This window comes from Medicago truncatula, chromosome 3, assembly GCF_003473485.1.
Source record: "Medicago truncatula cultivar Jemalong A17 chromosome 3, MtrunA17r5.0-ANR, whole genome shotgun sequence".
Lineage (NCBI taxonomy): Eukaryota > Viridiplantae > Streptophyta > Magnoliopsida > Fabales > Fabaceae > Medicago > Medicago truncatula.
In genome coordinates, this window is record NC_053044.1 from 13,177,658 (window position 1) to 13,195,560 (window position 17,903).

A 17,903-nucleotide genomic window follows, 5' to 3' on the forward strand; every position below is an offset into this window, starting at 1 on the left:
TGGTTAATGCTTATTTGACATTTTAAGTTAAGATGTGGTGTCAATCTCACTTGTGTGATTGCCTTTAACCGAATATGATATGATGATCCAATCCAGTGTGTGCTCCATATGTAGTTTCCCTTTGTAGTCTAAGTCTTAGCATTATGATGAACTATTTTAGTAATGTTTGGATGTCATTTGTTTGGTTTTTTTTATCTAAAAATTTAGTTTTTGGATGTCTCTTTAATGCTATTTTTTATTCAACCTCCATTATTTTAAATTTCTTCAATTTTGGTCTTTGGTGGCATGTGACAATGAAAAAAATGTTGATGTGTTATACTAAGTTGACAAAATACATATATATTTTGTCAACTTAGTATAACACATCAACATTTTTTTCTGGGTAATTATTTTGAAATGTTTACTAATTAGTAAACATTTTAAAATAATGTGACATTTTTTTAATTAAGTATAATTTTTTGGTAAAATAGTTACCAAGAAATCTCTTACTCCTTCAACAAACTCATAAAATTACCGACAACTAACTTTATTTCCTATACTCATAGAAAAAGTACACGCTATATTTTTTTCTTTATTATTTCTCTCATGTTCAAATTTCTTTTTCGTATTCATTGTGTTTCTTCTAATTTCTGTTCTCTATTCTCATGAAATAAAGGTACATAAACCTTCCTTTATGAAATCACCATCAACTCACCTTTTTGAACATGTTGTGTCTCTGTTTGACTTTATATGATTATGTCACATAATTAGGAATGCAGATAGTTGCATACTTAATTAAATGATTTTAATGTGTCAAGTATGAGTTAACTTTCTATATAGTGGATGCAAGAGTATATTTCGAATAACAAATAAGTGTGATATCTCATATACCTAGTGCCTACAGGCTTTGCGTGAATATTTAATATCAATCGCACTTGTGGGGTTGCTACTGGTCTAATATGACTATCCAACCTAATTTAGGTTCCCATGGAAGTCCCAAAAATATGATAAACTATTTTGTGAAATTTCGGATGTAATTTGTTTGATTTTTTATCTTGAATTTTGGTCATTGGAAGTCATTCGCTTCCATACCATTTGAAATGGTCATGTTGTTCACTTTCATACCTGTTTTTCTTTGTTCGTTTCCATCATCCATATATCTAATGCCTTAATTTTTAGGGTGAAAATATGGTGTCAAAATCACTTGTGTTTATTCTCTTAGTCTAATATGATGATCAAACTTGATGTAGGATATCTCAAAAGTCACAAACTTACGATGAACTGTTTTTTCTTTAATTTTTAGATGTCATTTGTTTAATTTGTTTGCTTAAAATATAGTTTTTGGATATCATTCTCTTCCACGTGAATCTTTTCATTCAACCACTGTTATTTTAAATTCATTTACTTTCGGTCTTTGGTGGCAAGTGATAATGGAAAACTGAGTTGACAAAATATATGTTTATTAGACATTTAAAATTTTGTGGTATTTTTTTTAATTGAATCTAATTTTTTGGTAAAATAATTACCCAGAACTATCCAACTTCTTCAACAAACTCATAATATTACCAACAACTCTCATTATTCCATATACTCTTGCGAACAAAACACATAATACCTTGTTTCCTCATCTTCTCTCATGTTCGAATTTCTTTTTCATATTCGTTTCTTGGTGGATTCTATGGTGAGAGTTCAATCAAGTCCCTCACTAGTGGACCACTTTGAAGAGTAACTACTAACCGTTAGATCCATCTATCTCACACATTTTACTATGCACCACATCTATCTCCACTTTAAAGACTGTATGCACCACATCACAACTATCTTCTTCCTCCTCTTCCTCTCAGGCCTTCTCTGCTCCCAAACCTTCTCTCGGTTGAGCCCAGGGTGTGTTTGGCATAGAAGAGAAAATCGTAAAGAGAGAAATAAGTGAGAAATAAAGTTGATTTGATAGGTTGTTTGGTATAAGAGACAGATAGAAGAGATAGAGAAGAAAGAAGTGTTGGTTATTTTGAAATGTGCCAAAATACCCTTAATTGAAAAACCTAATATAAAAATGAATTTAATGTTTTTAGAGCTATCTATTTAATTTTTTAAATAACTTAAATAAATTTTCTAGTAATAACCTATTAGATTTTTTTTAAATCAAAAGTAACATATTAGATTTTTTTGTAATTTTAGAAATTATAAATTTGAATTGATAAATATTTTTATTATAACTTGTAGTTTTAAATTTAATTGACTAAATCAACTTATAAATATCCATCCATAGTCAACCCAAAGATCTCCATGGTATACAGACACGTTATTTCCTTTCGTCTCAGCCACAATCATTTTTTTGTTAGTATTAACTTCTCCTTCTCTAAACACAAATTTTCAGTTTTAACTTAATATAGGTTTTTGATAAATCCATCAAAGATTGTTATTATTAAATCCAGTTTGTTTTTAACATCTGTCTTCTATGGACTTCTTTCACAGATACAACGTAGGATGATTTATTGATAAAAAAAAAAAAAAAAAGCAGGATGATTTATTCTATAATTTTTTTTTTGCCACTAAAAAGGAAAATTCCAAGGCAGGATGATTCTGGGCATTAATGGAAAAATGAATTAAGGAAGCTTTCTCTCTGTTTTCTTCGCACGTTAGAGAAGAAGAAAAAAGGTGTGGGACCCACGCTGGTTTAGTCTCTCGCACCTGTTTCTCTCGTGTTCCAAACGAACGAAATTGACACTTTCTTAACTATTTCTCTCCTCCCCTTTCTCTCTCTCAAACCAAACAGGCTGTAAAAGTGCATCTTTCATGATTATTTCATAGTTATTTTAATATGATTTGATTCAAATCTCGTTAAAATGCCAATTACATGTAAAACTGTTAGATTCAAATCAATAGATTTCCTAAAATCAAACTTATGAGACCTTTACCGTAAAAATGTTAATAGTGTTATTTCAACATTTATTTTGAGAATTTCTACCAAAAAATTAAAACTAATAACCTATTGCATGTTTTCACAAACCCAGATAGAAGAAATTGCAATTATTATTATTTTTCTTAATTGTTATTGTTTTTACAAAATTCAAGATTCACCCAACGGGTCAGAGACATCAAAGGGGGTCAGATTTATTGGGAAAAAATGGAACACATTGGCTATCATTAAAAAATAAAACTAATAACCTATTGCATGTTTTCACAAACCCAGATAGAAGAAATTGCAATTATTATTATTTTTCTTAATTGTTATTGTTTTTACAAAATTCAAGATTCACCCAACGGGTCAGAGACATCAAAGGGGATCAGATTTATTGGGAAAAAATGGAACACATTGGCTATCATTAAAAAATAAACGAACATAAATCGATCAATATGAAACCACCACCAACCAACCTTTTTGAACATGATATGTCTATGTTTGACCTTATTTTTTAACATGCATTTATGCATTGTTTTTTAGTTTCAAATATGTTTTCTCAACCGGAGTTTACCATATTTGAGGTGTATATCAATAGTAAATGTGACTACATCTAAAATCTGAATGATGATCCATAATGTTATAAGAGTCCAATTAATAGTAGTTTATAGCCTTATATAATTTAGCAGCAATGAATACAAATGAAAGTCAAAGTCATTTGGATATAAGGAAATCATTCTAATTAGACATAAGGATTTTTTTTTTTGTTATAATAAATAGATAGAAGAAATTTAAATTTCATAAGATAATTCAAATTTGAATTCAGACTCCAACCCTTGCACATTACATTGCATTGTCATATTAAATGAGGCATGCTCATAGAGATGAAATGCATGCTATTTACTGTTGTTTAAGGATATGAGAGCCCATGTAGTAGGGTTATCCAAAAGGGTAACATATTTCATAATATGTATATATTTTTTTGTTTTGTTTTGGGAGCAGTACTCATTTGAATATTTCTCAAGTAAACAGGTGTGTCACGATCGACATCACGAACGAATTACGAACAATTTGAACGAATATGCTCTATGATTCCTTCAACGGATTGATTTCATAGATGTTATCAGATCTTGATGTTATTACAACACTCCATGGATGAGAAATATGCAAATGAAATTATTGAAGAAACATGTGGTACATAGTTAATAGTATAAGTAAAATATTATTTGAAGCAAATTAAAAATAAAAAAATGATGTAATAAAACTAAAATGAGGCATTATAATTGGCTCAACAACATAAAAATGACACATGTTAATTTGTCATTAGATTAAGAGTTATCATTTACATATTAAATCCAATTGTCTTACTTGATTGCTTTATTAATCATTAATGCATTAAAATCATGTGATTCTCCTTCCTTTCTCCAATAAATTTATAAGATAATCTATAATGATTTTAAATTAATTTAACCAAAATAGTGTGATTCACATTACCTTTTAAAATTAATAAGGGTTTTGTGTGAATATTGAATAATTAAGTTTGTCAATATCTCATCAAACAACTATTTGTATAGACCAATATTCGTTTTGTATATTGGATTTATGCAAAGAAAAAAGCAACATCAATGTGTTAGAAAGAATGAAGACAATAGGAAGAAAAAAACACAAAGATAAAATACATCGATCATAGAAGAAATAAATCAATAATAATGGATGTCCAACTCAAATTTTTCATTCACACCCATAACCAAATTTTTCATTCACACCCATAACCAAATTTCTATAATATTCAATAAGATCTTATCAATATTAGAATATTATATGACAATTCTTACAACATGTTTTTGTAGATGCACATCAAAGTTGAAAATACAACATAATCATTAATCTATAGAAACACCACTATTTTGGAATGTGAAATATCATTTACAACACAAATTATATATCTAAAACTAATTACATGAATAGTTGTGCAAAAGAATAATCATCACTTTAAAACTAATAAAACTCATTCATTCCAATCAAAGTGTTTAATCCAATTTCTTATGAGTTCACACTGTATGTTGATTCTTTCATCAGATTCGTCGTTTGAGATCCACTTCTAAAACAATTAAAGATCAGGTGAATAAAGATCAAGATAAATTTTTTTTTTTTTAAACCAAAACGGTAACTAGCAAAGTGCTAGCGTACCAGAATATATTAATAAAAAGATGAAAGAGCTACAAGAAAGGAGGGGGACAATAAAACCAAAACCTCCCTAAAAGTAAAGAAATCTATATTCACTCATTCCTAGCTTGTTTCTAGCAAGAGGAGTCTTGATACAATCTGGAGCATGTAACCAAACCATGAGATGGTTTATGGTTGAACCAAAGCTAGCTAAAATATCCGCACAAACATTTCCCTCTCGGAACACATGTGTGGCCATAAAAGATCAAGATAAATTGAACGTAGAAAAAATAGAGAGAAGTTCGTTTAACTGTTTTTTCAATTGAAAAAATATCAAAAATCGAACCATTTTTAAGAATTAGATCTATGAAGAAAAAAAAGAGAATTAGAAGAAAAAATGAATAAAATGAAAGAGTAATACTGGGAAGTTTTTCAAAATTTTATCATGAATCTCGAAATTATGTGAAAATCTTGAAACTAAAAAGCACAATTTATAGCAAAAAGATGTAAAATTTGTTAGTTACACTCAAAATATTGTGAGTCTCAAACACAATAATTATAGTCAACATGTATCAAGCAATCAAAAAAATTAATCCCTTAATTTATGGATGTTGTAATTGAAAATAAAATGATACAATAATTTTCAAAAAAAAACTATGATTAAAATTAGAAAGAAATTTATAGTCAACATATATGAAGGCGAACGTCGAACCCTGATATTCCAGCTTTCTTTGGAAGGGGATATACCAGAGATCAAGTCAATCTTTGGGGCCATTTTGATTTAATAGAGAGACACGGAATTGACGCAAAGAAAAAGAAACGAAATAAAGTTGTGGTGTGAATAAAGTGTTGGCCAATGAATCTAATTTATAATGAATTTTTTAGGACAATTATGTAAAACAATCAAATTCTACCTCATGTCTTAGCTATTAAGCAAAATATAATAGTATTTTTTTGTTTTGTTTTGGTAAATGGTACAAATAGCTTTGTGGCCGATAAAAAAAATCAAGTGGTCTAACGTTTTTTTCGGCCAATATACTATTCAATCCTATTAAATTCCAAAAACTTGTTTTTTTGGGTCAAATAAAAAAGATATACATCATAAGGAAGTAATATCTTCTCCAATTAACCATGATATTATTTGAATTATCTTGTCCAATTAACTAATACTAAAAGCTATTTAAATTCTTCCAAACTAATAATGTAGATAGTAAACATATATGGTATAAACAAATAGTAACCGAAATTTAGCATTAATATAGTTAAATCAGCCAAACAAATTATAACCGAAAATATCTTCAAAAATAATAGTAGAAGCATTTTAAATTTGATTTGAAATATTGGAATTAAAATTGAATTTGAAAAACTTCTTTTTATACATAAACATGAACATTAAATACAAATTTATGAGGATGATTGTGGTCAGAGCATTTTGTGAGGGTGAATATTGTGATAGTATTTGTAAAAATAAAGGGATACATGTCAACACCAAAAGAATAGAAAATCATTTCCATATAGGAACTTGAAAAAAAGGTCTCAAATTTATATAATATAGATATGATAAGACAATTGTACTATAAATTTGAATACAGTAAATTACGTTATAATAAACTACAATGTATTTCTTTTTTTTGGGTTAAATCAACCGTCGTTGCTCAAATATAAAGTTAAATCGATGAGTAAAACAATTGTTGGTCAGACTATACTTTTCTCATAGAACCAAAGAGTTAATACCAAAAAATTATTAATTATCAAAGTAAGACATATTAGAAAACAACTTATTTCTCATTTATCTATTATCACTACAAAGAAAAATAATTATTTATGAGTCATGATCTGTTGGAATCAGGTATAAGTCATAAGGCTTAAGCCAAATCCTAACAGTGAAATCTAACGTATAAAATGGCCAATAATATATTTCATATGATAAAAAAGAGAGTAAAGTGAAGCATGTGATCACACCGTCCTTCTCTTTTCTAGTTTTACAAAACTTAAATTCTTCAGCATGGGCATGCCTATTCACTTGCACCTTTTTTTTCATAATTTAATCTTGATGGTTGAGGGTTCATCAAACCACAAACTTTATGAATAATATTTATATGCTATCAAAATATGGTGGCATTTAAGGTGGAAACACCTCCTAATTTTCCAATGATGGAAAAAATACTATTTTTAACATTGATATATTCTTTAAATATATGATGGTTATACATCAAAGAAATGGGTATAAGAAAATTTGAAGAACATATTCAAAATAAGAAGCCTTAAGAAGGTAGAGATGACAAGGAATGGGTATAAAGAGAAAATAGATTTACGGTTATAAAGATATGATATACCCTTTAAAAAATAACAATATAATAAGCAAAATAACTTGGCATTTAGAGTTGTCTTTTTCAATTTTCATTATTATCTCATTTGCTACATACATGCATAGATAACAATATAATAAACTTGAAATTATAATTTATCATTTTACAAACCTAACAAATTATACCCTTTAAAAAAACCTATCAAATTATATAAAAAAATATCTATAAATTTCAATCATTAATATATGAAAATGAAATGAAATCAATGATTAATCAACCCATAATGTCAAAATATACAAATTAAACATAACGTTTGAAAATTTATGCATACTTACCGATCTAAAATATATCAATTAAAAATTATATATAATTGATAATTAAAAAATAAATAAAATAATAAAAATCAGAATATAAAAAATTATTACAAAACACACACGTAAAGATGCATCCATCATCACCATGTCTAGTGAGAATGAAAGCTTGCAATTTAATACATCATGAAAAAAATTAAATGCGAACAATTTCTTGACCTGGAAAAAAATATGAAAATAAAGAAATTAGCTGAAAAATTAAAATTTTGGATAGAATTAAAATTGTTTGATTAAATATCAAAATGATGTGAGAAATGGTGAAAGTAGAATAGTATATATAAACAAAAAGGTTTTTCTTATCAATGTTTTTTATGCAAAAAGGTTATTTATAGGAAAAAAATTCAATCGCCTCACTACTACGTATAGATCCAAAATTTGTGGCACTGATTTATTACATATGCGTAAAATGAAGAAAAAAAAAGAACACTGACTTTTATGTCCAATTAAACAATTCCTAATGTATATATAAACAAAAAAGTTTTTCTTATCAATGTTTTTTATGCACAATCAAACATTTTCTTATATCACCAAAAAAAAATCTTATATCAGTATGTAATTTCCTTGAAAGCAATTAACGTTGTTTAGTAAATAAACATGCTATGTGTACTTTAAATTTTAAAGAAGACATCTGTATTATATAAAGATATAGATAGGGACGACACATGTGATATTATAATTGGTTTAAATAATAAAAGGTGACAATGTAATAAAATCAAATTGGTTAATATAATTTGTAAAATTATTGAGAAAAGAAAGAATAGTTATACTAAATTGAAAATATAAACGTGTCATAACGTATAGTTTTTTTTATGTAAATAAATATAATAACCAAATTGCCGTTCTATATGGACATTATTCACTTGCAACATCACACATGATTACCATCAAAGACATGATTAATAACAATTGTCTGGCCTTGCTACACAACCCAAATCTGGAAACAACAATTAAAGAAATTAAAGAAATAAATAAATAAGGATTGTCTTGCTTAATATGTGTACATTTTTATGACATGATGAAACAATTAATGCGGTTTAGAATTAGAGGATGACACGTGTATTTTTGAAAAAAAATAGCGTAAATCTTTATCTTTATTATATATATTTGCCCTATTTTTTTTTTTAAGTACACTTGTCACTCAATCTTGTTTAATCGCTCTTACACAAATACACAATTGTTTTTACAATTGATCATGATTGGTTTCTACCACATTTACATTAATCCACATCAGCACATTGATTGTTGTTAAAAGCAAATCATGCATATCATTTCTGACATAAAGAACAATCAACTCATTCTTCTTATTTGAGCAACAATTGTGGTTAGGTTACTCCTCCTCTTTTGAATTCTTTCAATATTTTTCTTTCAAATTATTGCATTTCTCATTCAAAATCAAAATAAAATAGAAGAGCTTTCTATTCATTCCAAATATGTGTCTCCCTCATCTCTCTAATCCGCTCCTCATTTTCTCCTTTTTGACTCACTCTCTTACTTTCTCATTTTTTTTCTCCTCTTCAATCTCTCATTCTCTCACTTTTATTTTATTAACAAACCTCCCGTTCTCAAACCATTCTAGGGGCCAAATTTTTTGATAAAATCTATGACCACACACGATATTTTTTACGAGGAAATGAATATTTTGTAATTTTATTTTTGTATTCTATAAATCGTCTTATTTCTTTGTCTGTGTTTCCATTTTAACCTAATTTTTATTTTCTGATGATTCAAGATTATTGAGTTTGGTTTTATGTTCACCTTTTTTCTAAAGCATCGATCTTAATATGGAAGATGTTTTTTTTGTTTTGTTTAACATGATGCTTTTTAATTATTTTTTTTAGAGGAATTTGGGAGTCCATCGTAAATATTCACGTTATAATATGTATAATCATTTTGTTGCTGAGTTCTTCGGGAATTGTGTTGCTGATGTTAGTAAATATGTTGGAATGGTAAAAAAAATGATAAATAAAAAGTAGTCCATGCTGAGTATATGAATCATGATGAAAAATTTAGTAATAAACTGCAAATATTTTGAATTATACATTTACATGAACAAAATGCAATTATAAGAAAACACATTTATACTAAAAAAATATAGTTATAATTAATTTCAAGCTCTTTTTTGATATTTTTTTATGAAGAAAAAAAATTCTATCTTATCAATGTGAAAAATTGTGTTTTTATCGTGTAGGAAGATTGATTTTATTCTGAATCACACCCATTTACAATAAAACAATCAATAGTTAGCATTTCATTTAACCGATTATTTTTTAAATGACTATTTTTTTAGAAAAAAGATCACTACTCTATCATATTTTTCAAGAATATTTTTAAAAAATAAAAAAAGTGTTCAATATGAAAAAATAATAATGTTTTAATAGCGGTATAATTTTTTATATTTTATACACATTTTAAATTTTAAAAATAGATGTTTTTTCTTTAAATAAAAAGTTACATATTAAATAATAAATGACAATTTAATTTGTACAATAAGAGATTGATTTTTTTTAGGCATTAATGATGATTGATTAAGGCTTTGATGATATTTGATGGCATAAAAAAAATTGATTTCAATTTTTATGATCACGCTTTTCATGTTCTTATTGATTATCAATTTAATCAATTATTATCACATTATTCTATTTCGTTTTTACTATTCAATCATTAAACAATAACATTGTTTTTTTTTTTGGAGATTGCTTTCTAATTTTTTTTTCAAAAATATTCAAATATAAAAATAATGTTATTCCAAAATGATTGACACTCTTTTTCGACATGGTCATGTTGATGAAGTTTGGTAAAACTTTGGGCTTAGAAATTTGTCATCCAAACTTCATTGTTATTTTTTATTTTTTTGTCAAGTAGCATAGTGGCTGGAGCTCACACAATTAAATGTGGAGAAGTGGGGTGTTCGGGGTTCGAACTTCGGCCCCTGCATAAAATATACATTGTCTCTACCAACTGAGCTAAGATCACGGGGACTCATTGTTATAATCTTCGGTTAATAGGTGAATTGACTGACTCAAACCAAACATAATAATGGATAGTCAATTGGTTTTTTTTTTTTTTTTTATACATTTCTAGGAAAATGATCTTAATTGATTTGATTTGATCTTTATAGCAGTATATTATTACTGAAGTTATTTTGGAATAAAGATATAAATCAACAATTCAGATTCTATTTTTATGCACATGTTCCATTTCTGTCGTTTCTAAGTATGAATCAACCATTAATGTAAAAAAATTAATCAATCAACGTGTTTGACTTCTCTTGCTTGGAATGAAAATCTTATATCATCAAATAAAATGTATAAATAAATTAAAGGAAGGATTAAATGATAATAAAAATTCATAAATGAATTTATATGAAAAATAACCGTTCAAATAAGACTTAACAAAAAAATCCAAATAATAATATGTACATTTTTCAAATCCTTTTAGTTAGTAATTTAATCTCAACAAGAGTGCACCAAAGATCCTATGCAAATCTTCTCCCATTTTCATTTTCACTAAAGAAAAAAAAATGATGTTAGCCCTTTAATTATTTCTTGCATTGGTACCATTTTCTAATGATCATTAATTTCTCAAGGATGTATGTATCATGTATGCATATGTTTTTATTTTGTACATCAAGAAAACATGTTTTTTTTTTCTTTCAAAAAGTTCTATTTCTTTTGTCAAATAAAAAACCCACTGTATAGTCTACAAGTTTTAACTCAACTGACAAAATGTTAAAATTGTTAGGTGATAATGTGACATGGTTTAAACTATGACTCCTCCAAATACATGTTTGAGTTTCTAATGACCATTGTCATCACATCTATCTAAAAAAACATGTTGTATTCTTTAAACGAGATTATTCGATAATTATAGGCCTTCATTTTATTAGGAACGTTTCTGTCAAAAAATTTGGTCTATTTTTTTTTTTTTTGGGTAGATAGACGAAATGGCAAAGCCATTATAAACTCACACACATAAGTGGAGATACCGGGGTTCGAACCCCGATCATGGCATCCGGCCTAACAATTTTGGCATTTTGCCAGTTGAGATAGGACTTCTGGATTGGTCTATTTTATTCTTGGAGGAAAAAAAGGAAGAGTTTATTTTTTATTATTTTTTTGGTGTAAGGAAGAGTTTATTATTTAATTTGTCTGTTTCATTACTACTTGGAATTATATATTGAATATATTTATTTTATCTACTTAATCTATTTAAAATTTACTCATATGCATTAAATGATACATGTAACGGAGATAGTATTTGTATTAGTAAAATGAAATGAGCCTTCAAAAAAAAAAAAGATAAGCCTTAAAAAAAAAGAATCATTACTTGCTCGATAAAGTAGGTTTTAAGTGTTAACGGTCCATGATTTTTGCTCCCATCTCATGTTAATTTGTTGGTCAAAGACATTTATTTCCAATCATTGTAATTGATAAAAAAAACTTCAATTAACAAACAATGAAATATGATGATCAATAATTTTAATGAGTCTTTCAATTTTAAAATCTCAACATTTATTTCTTTTATTTCATTCTGAAATATTTCTATACTGCATAATAAAATTTGTGCAAATATTTTTTTTAATATATATGCAACTCATTTACTATCATCCATCAATTATTCCTCTAATTTGTTAATCAAATTATTAAAATGTAGTGGTGCAATGTACATTAGCAATATTTGTTTGTAATTTTCCACTATAAATAGTGTAACTTTTGCCTCTACGGTCTGATGAATACGTTACAGAGAATCACGAGATATAACTACATTGTAACCATTAATTTGTTTTACAAATGTTATTGACTTGCACATTAGCTGTGAGTTAAGCCTTTTTAATTTTTCATCAAATGCGTATTAGTCAACCATGGAGTTATAAATTATTAATTTGGTATAATATAATTTTTTCAATTATAAATGGGATCAACCAAAAAACAGTCGTATTTAAACTGCATGAAAGTGAATCTCTTCAGATTTTTTTAAATGAATCATCTTAACCGAATTGAACTATCAGTATTTCAAATTTTAGATCAAATAAGTGTTTTCCTTATAACCGAACGATATCACAAAACCCATAGATATAAGTAAACTTCTCATCAATATAAATGTATGATCGATGTAATACTTTACCTGCTGAACATTTATTTTGGAAGAAACTTCGCTGATGAACTTAAAATAATAACAACAAAAATGCATTTAACAAATTTTGCAAGGTAAAATTTAAAGGGAGCACTTAACTAACACTTTTAACGCCACTTAGTTAAATTAACAGTATACGTGAAAGATTCAACTATGAAAATTGATTCAATGACTATATTATCTCTATTAGATTTTGTAAGACACATTAAATCAGTCTTTTTATTTGCGTATGACTAATTTGATCCCTACACATTTTTGTCAGGGACCAAAATAGATCTTCATTTTTACCATTTAATCTAATGCAATTACACTATTAAATTAAGGGTAATTGATTTGACTACTTGCTTCTTTTTGTTATAAATATTGTTTTTAGTCTCAATATTTTCATGCCATTTTGGAATTTATATGAAAACTTCGAAATTCTTCTTAAAATCTATCTTCTATTTTATTGAAACAATTTTTTATTCACTTTTTTTCCCATTTTCTAATTCACTGTTATTTTTTATCACCATTATATGTTGCCCAAATTCACAAATTTACTTTTTGATACTCTTCATATCTAATGGCTTAACGTAGGAATGATGAAGATATAATCGAGGAGCTTAATTTAATACTCTCAAAACTTCCACACCACTTTCAATTCAACATTCTTATTTTCAAAAGTTTCGTTACACTGTTAAAATGTGAGAGAGTCTGATGACTGATTATACATAAGAATTGTCCGGATTATAAAATCCGAAATAGTAAAGCATGAATCCGAATTTAAAAATCCGGAATGCACAAGGGCATTTTTGGAAAAATTATAGGGCGTGAGAGAAGGTCATAGGGTGGAAAAAATAATATTCAATAGTTTATCATAATGTTGGGATAATTCTAGGACTCCTGAGTGGGCCTAGACTGAGCTGGATAATCATATATTAGGCCAATATCAACTATACAAGTGAGATTGACACCGCATCTTTAGATAAAACCTTAAGGCATTAGACATATGAGTCATCTCACTTATATGTTTTCTCAAAATATACTCATCCATCCAATGTAGAGTGGTAACTCACACTTGACAACTCTTAATCAAGTGTGTGACTATTTGTGTCTGTAATTATGTGATATAGTCAAATCAGGTTAAATAGAATCACAACATGTTAAATAGGTTAGTTTAAGTGGTTTCATGAATGGAGATTTAAGTTCATTTCTTTGATGGGATGAGAGAAATGAAAATAGAAGAAAAAGAATGAATATGAAAAAGGAATTTGAACATGAGAGAAACGATAAGGGAAATATATGTAGTGTGTTTTGACCATGAGAGTAAATGGAATAGGATGGGTTGTCGGTAATTGTATGAGTTTGTTGAAGGATTTGAAGATTTTTGGGTAATTACATTACCAAAAATTTAGACTTAATTATAAAAATATCACATCACTTTAAATGTATAATAAACATGTATTTTGTCAACTTAGCATATCACATTTTCAAATAATAAAGATTGAATAAAAAAACAGCATGAAAGAGAATGAGATCCAAAAACTAAATTTCAATATAAAAAAAAAAAAAAAAATGACATTCAAACATTGATAAAATTATTCTTTATATTGTTGGGACCAGAGAGGATGTTTACACTAAGTTGAATCATCATATTAGGTTAAGAGCAATCACACAAGTGAGAGCGACACTACATATTAACTTAAAATGTGTAATGGACATGTATTTTGTCAATTCAGCATAGCAAATCTACAATTTTCCATTGTCAAATCCCACCAAAGATCAAAAGTTAAGTAATTTAAAATAATAGATGTTGAATAAAAAAAATAGCATCAAAACGAATGACATCCAAAAAATAAAATTTAACAAATAAATAAATAAAAGATATCCAAAACTAACAAAACCACCCATCATAATGTTTAGACTCCCGCGGGAGTTGAAACAGGGTTGTATAATCACAGTAGGGTAAAGTCAACCATAAAAGAAAGATTCACGCCATATTTTTATTCAAAATCTAAAGACATTAGGTATATGGGTCATTTCACTTATATTTTTCTCATCATCTACTTTTTTATCCAATGTGAAGCTTTGATTACATATGAGACATTAATATGGGTCATCTCACTTATATGTTGTTTAAAATTGACCATATATCCCATCCTAATATAGAACTTTGACTCACACTAGACACACTAATATTTCTTAACCAAGTGACCAACTATTCGTGTTCGTAATCACGTTACATAGTAAAATAAGGTCAAGCGGAGGAACACCATGTTCCAGAAGGTTGGTTGGTGATTGTTTCATGAAGAGAGTTTTATATTCTTTTCATTATGTGAAGACAAAAAAGAAATTAGAAGGAAAAGTAACGGATTTGAAAAAGGAATTTGAACATGAGAGAAGATAAGGGAAAAAATAATTATTGTGCGTTATGTTCGTGAGAGTATAGAGAGTAGTGTGAATTATCGGTGATTTTATGAGTTTGTTAAAGGAGTTGGAGATTTTTGGGTAATTACTTTACTAAAAAAATTGATTCAATTAAGAAAAGCCACATAATTTTAAATGTCTAATAAACATGTATTTTGTGAAATCAGCATAACACATCTGCAATTTTTCATTTCCACTTGCCGCCAAAGTCCAAAAGTTGATGAATTTAAATTAATAGAGGTTGAATGAAAAAAATTCAGATGAAAAACAATGACATTTAAAAACTAAATTTTAAGATAAAAAATACAAACAAACGACATCAAAAAAATTAAAAGACAATTTATTTGTGACTTTCCGGAGATTCTGCATCGAGTTTGATAATCGCATTAAACAAAGAAAACAATACACGTGAGTTTGACAACACATCTTCACCCCAAACCTTATGAAATTAGGTATATGGATCATAACACTTATATGTTACTCAACATCTACTCTTACATCCAATGTGACTTTAACTCACACTTGACACATTAACATTTCTCCCTCAAGTACGAGACTCTCTGCATATGAGATCCACCACCATAAACCAATTATGCTTCTCCAGAGAGTCAATCTAAGCTATGATACGATTGTTGGGCCTTACGAAGAAGCCAACACTGGCATGGATTGACCCATTGCACAGAGAACAACCAGACAAATGAAAATGGTATCAAATCTTTACTTAATATTTTAAATATCGCGAAATTCTAGCCCGTACTTGGCACGGGTTTGCATACTAGTATATATAATAAAGATACCAATAATTGAAGATCATCAACAAACAAGGATGGACAGACAGCTAACTAGTCGTAAAGATTCTCAATAATCACTTAGCAGTGTCCCATCATTTTCATTACCTTTTGTCAACGTAGTCGGTACACTCTTTTAAGATTAAAAAAAAAAATTATTTTATAAAAAAGTTAAATATTTTAATTTTTAATGTATTAATTACATGTATTTTTATAAAAAAATTATTATTTAAAGGTCTTAAAAGGTTGACAGCATAATTTATTGTTCACTTCCTATTTTTCTGCTACACCTCCGTGTATTGTGGCAAGTAACGTATTGTGATTGACAGCTCTTTATTCGTAAAGAGGTTCTAATGCCCTCCCTTTCCAGAGATATTGCACCCCTCAAATGAAAATAAGAAAAGGCTTAAATATTTAATTCCACCCTCCAAATACAAATATTGGACTTATCTATTTTCTTCTCTCTAATTTGTTTCCCTAATAAGTCCTTGCAAAATGAAAAATTATCTATATCAATCCTTGACATTCGATTATGTTTGTCTCAAATGGTAATTACTTCATTCAAGAGATTCATATATCACAATTAAATTGTTGAAAGTAAAAAGATAAGGGAAAGAATAACAGCAAAGATTTATAAAGGTTTCCCATTTTCGTCCTCGTTAGGGGTATGTCATCTCTTCGTAGAAATATACGTCTCTTCTACGGGCTTCCACTACGATGAAAATGTTTACAAGCGTATGATTACAAAGATTCCTTCGATTCACAATCTTCTATACTAAGTAATCACACAAGATCCAATCTTCAAGACCTCTTGAATTTAGACAGCCACAAGATCTTCGAATCTCAAGTTTGCATGCAATCCTTTCCACATCCATAATGTAACACCCTAAATCCCGACTCTGATTTATTAAATAATAAGTATATATTTAAATAAAAAGGATGTTACAAAACTCGTCATCTGTCATTTAATAAAGCAATAGTAATTCATAATTCAGCAGCAAAAGTAATTCAACTTATTTGATTAATACAAATATTCATGTCTTCAAATTCAACTTTGAAATTTAAGTGATAGCTGGTGGTACACTGGCTTTATGATCAACTCATGATGGGGAGTTTTCTACATGATTAACGCCCTCCTTTGCAAAATGAATAGTAGATGCTGAATTATAATTCTTCTGAAGATGTGGTGGAACTTCATGTTTCTTCCAACATGTCTCAACTTTGTGATTGTTCCTACCACGAAAGGTGCATACACGACACAATTATTGGAATTTGATCCTTGAGAATATGATTTTCCATAATAATTGCCTTTAAACTTTGTAGAATCAGCATAGTTGATTAAGACAAAATCTTCATTAGGAGAAGCAATATTTCCTTGCTTTTGAAGTTGTAAAACCGTAGAAAAGATCTTGTTCATAGGGGGGAGAGGATCCATTAACAAAATCTGAGACTTTACCATAGTAAAATTATCATTCAAACCAGTAAAAAACCTAATTGCATATAACAAATTTTGATTATGTCTATCATTTCTTATAAACTCACAAGAACAACGTACCCTACAAGTGCAGTTAGGTACATGCATGTAAATCTCAAGATCCTCCCACGAAATCTTCCACTCGGAGTAGAAAGAAGTAACAAACTTAGAATCTTGTTGCAAAGTGTAAATTTCTTGCATTAATTCAGATATTCATACCAAATCGCCTTGTGCGAAACGTTCCTTTAAATCACTCCAAACATCACATGCATTTTCCATGAAGACAATTGATTGTGCAATTGAGGGAGAAACTAAATTCATAATCCAAAAGTGAACTAACATGTTGCAGCGATTCCACACACGAATATTAGGACC